The sequence below is a fragment of the Marmota marmota genome, unplaced genomic scaffold, assembly GCF_001458135.2.
Source record: "Marmota marmota marmota unplaced genomic scaffold, marMar, whole genome shotgun sequence".
In the NCBI taxonomy this organism is placed as follows: domain Eukaryota; kingdom Metazoa; phylum Chordata; class Mammalia; order Rodentia; family Sciuridae; genus Marmota; species Marmota marmota.
The window spans coordinates 21,652,110-21,655,615 of record NW_026000026.1 but is presented as its reverse complement, the minus strand read 5'-3'; the positions used below and the strand labels follow the sequence as shown (position 1 = coordinate 21,655,615).

At 48.7% G+C, this 3,506-nt stretch overlaps 1 protein-coding gene across 2 annotated transcripts in view; it reads left to right on the top strand.

The window, feature by feature from the left end:
* The first annotated feature begins 2,482 nt into the window (after positions 1-2,482).
* Myl9 (myosin light chain 9) overlaps positions 2,483-3,506 on the top strand; it is a 9,567-nt gene continuing 8,543 nt past the window's right edge. Inside the window, exons 1-2 of one of the 2 annotated variants that reach the window (XM_015481060.2) lie at positions 2,483-2,617; positions 2,809-2,959. The gene's annotated coding sequence lies outside the window, so the exon portion shown is untranslated. Of the gene's footprint in view, positions 2,960-3,506 lie in introns of both variants that reach the window. The other variant, XM_015481057.2, reaches the window with a different exon arrangement.

The window sequence follows — 3,506 nt, the reverse complement described above, 5'->3', positions numbered from 1 at the left end:
GGCTGGGCTGGGGCTGGGGCTGGGCTGGGCTGGGGCTGAGTGGTAGAGCACGTGCCTAGCATGCCTGAGGCACTGGGTTTGATTCCTGGCACTATATACGATAACCAAATAAAATAAAGGTATTGTGTCCATCTACAACTACAAAAATATTTTTTTAAAAAATCTGGGGAACAGCTGTGGGAACCCCTGATGAAAGCCAGGTTGGGCAGAAGTGTGGGTAACCTGGGATCCTGATACGTGTGTTTCAGGACAAAGGCACTAAACCTATGGGAGTTTTTCTTTTACTTTCTTATTTTTTTGTAGTTGTAGATGGACAGCATGCCTTTATTTTATTTGTTTATTGATATGTGGTGCTGAGGATCGAACCCAGGGCCTCACACATGCTAGGCAAGCGCTCTACCACAGAGGTACATCCTCACCAAGAGCTAGGATTACAGGTATGTGGCAAAGCAATAGTTTTGGATAGTTTCTTGGATATGGCACAAGATACACAAACAGCCTGCCTGTAATCCCAGATACTTGGGAGGCTGACGCAAGAGGCTCACAAGTTGAGGCCAGCCTGGGCCACTTAGTAAGACCCTGTCTCAGAAAAGAGTACAAGATGGGGTTAGGGTTGTGGCTCAGTGGTAGAGTGCTCGCCTAGCATGCACAAGGCACTGGGTTCAATTCACAGCACCACATAAATGTAAAATAAACATATTGTGTCCACCTAATGCTTAAGAATAAATATTAAAAAAAAAAAAAGAGTACAAGAAGTAGGGTCTAGGGGAGGCCTCTAGGTTACTGATAGCATACCCTTGAAGGGACTTATGGGACCTGGGCCTCTCTTTGTTCTCGTTTGTCCCTGCCTCACAATGTAGGTAAGTCTACTCCAGCACACGCTCTCAGAATGATGTGCTGCCAACTGATCCTGAACTGCAACTTCCAAAATTATGAGCCAAAATAAACCTTTTCTCTTTATAAACTAATTGTCTCAGGTAATTGTTATAGTTACAGAAGGCGGACTAACACACTTAATGATCTTACTCTGAAAATCTTACATTCCTAAAAATGTGAAAACATATATCAACACATAAACTCATATGCAAATGTCTGTAACAGCATTTCTCATGACAGGTAAGAAGAGGAAACCAACCAAGTGTCCATTAACTGATGAATGCATTAAAAGATGGATTTCTAGCTCCGTCCAGTGGTACACACCTGTAGGCTGGGGCATGGAACACTTGAACTCAGGAGTTCAAAGCCAGACTGGGCAGGTATTTGTACACCCATGTTCATAGCAGCATTATTCATCCATTTACTCTGTGTGTGTGTGTGAATGTGTGGTGTCTTTTTGGTTATTTGGAATCCAACTCAGAGCCTCCCACATGCTAAGCAGGTGCCCTACCACTGAGCTACACTCCCCCCAATTGTAACAGCATAATTTAGTATAGCCACAAGGTAAATATCCATCAGCAGAATGAATACAAAAGCAAAATATGGCATAAAACATGATAGAATTTCATACAACTCGACCTTAAAAAGGAAGGAAATTCTGACATATATTGAACTTGGATGAATCTTGAGGACATTATGCTAAGAAAAATAAGCCAAAATAAATAAACAAATAAGCCAGTCAAAAAGGGACAAATACTATCTGATTCCACTCATATGAGGTTTTGAGAGTCATCAGATTCATAGAAGCAAAGCTGAATAGCGTTACCAAAGCTGGGAGAAGAGGGGACCTGCAGTTAGTGTCTAATGGGCACAGAGTCCCAGCTGGTGGCTGCACTACAAAGAAACCTACTTAACAGCACAAAACTCCACACTTGAAAAGGGCCAATGGCAAGTTTTATGTTATTTTACCACAAACATGCAAACAAAACAACCAGGGAGAGGAATAAGCAACACAAGATCTTGACGGATCCTTGGTTGGAACAAATTTCTATAAATGACAAATGGAGATAATTAGCACAACTGGAATATGGATTGTAAATTCGGTAATTGAATCAATGATTTTTTTTTTAATTTTTGCAATTGTACTAGGACATGTAAGACAATACTCTTTTTTGGATGATACTGAAAATTTAGGGGTAAAAGGGCATGATGTATACTGTTTATTTTCAAATGGTTGAGATGGAGATAAATATATGTTTAATATATATATGGAGAGAGAGAAAAGAAAAGCCAAAGGAGAACCTAGATGAAGGTACACAGGAGTACTTTGCACAATTCTTGTAACTTTATTGTAAGCCTGAACTTACTTAAAAAAAAATAAAGTTTTGTTTTTTTTTTAATTTAATATGTCTAAATGAAAATCACTCCCAAAACCTGCTCCACCCACAAGTGTCCCACCCGCATCTCAGGAAATAACAGCTCTATCTTTCCGGTTGCTCAGACCCAAAACCTTGGAGTCAACCTTGATTTTCCCCTTCACCCCACCCCCGTGCACCGCAGCCCTATTGGCTGCACCAACAGAAACACGCCCGGGAGCCCACCCTTCTCCACCCGCACTGCTCGCCTCTCGTCGGAACCGAACCGTCGGGGCTGGGCGGCCTCCCTACTCTCCCTGCTTCGTCCAGGACCCCCTCGTCTATCCAAGGCAGGCTGCAGGGGGACCGGGTGCAGACACAAGCAGGTCGCCCTCCCTTCTGCTCAGATCCGCTGAACAGTTCCTCCTGCTTCTCAGACCCCGTCCTGCCGCTCCCTGGCCCGGAGCCCAGGGAGCTCCACTCGGGGCTCACTCCACCACTGCAGCCTGCTCAGAAGTCACTTCCCGGGCCACACACCCCAGTCACTCTGCCCTCGTCTGCTTTTTTCTCCATCCAGGCTCCTCGTCCTCAGTCCTAGACGCTCGGAGTTAAGCGCTCGTGGCATCGCCCTCCACAAACACAGCGCGTCCTGGGGGGCGGCCGTGGCGCACCGCTGCGTCCCCAGCACCTTGCCAGGCGGATAGCAGGTGCCCCTTACGGCTTACAGAGTAAGTAACTGGGTGCTGGAAAGTTCCCCAGATGGCTGTGTTGGCCCCTGGCCTGAGGATGATTGGTCCTTTGCGACATGCAAGTTGTCCAGCTCAGCCTCCGACTGGAAAAGGCCATACTTGGCCTGCTGGGAGCCAGTCCTCCCACGGGGCTCGCGCTGGACAGCAGGGCCTTCGGGAAAAAAATGCGGGGAGGAGTCTGAGCGCGGGGACCCCCGGAGGCTCTGCCTCCTCGCCCCCATCACCTGCCCTCCCTGTACCCAAGAAGGGCCTTGTCGCCTTTGGAGACAGGAGCGGCAATGAAAGGGGTGGTCACCCGACTGCCCCCCTTCCCCGCCTGCACGTGAAGGCCAAATAAGGCCGGGGGGCTGCGCGGCCCCTCCGCACGGGCCCCGCCCGGCCCAGCACGCACATTCTTCTGCCTTGTAAGGCGCGGCCGCCTCGCCGCCTGGCCCCGCCCCTGGGCGCAGGCCCCGCCCCCGCCCCGGCCGGAGCGGGAGCCCCAACCCTGGCCAGAGCCAGAGCCCCCGGCAAAGCGCATCGCCAG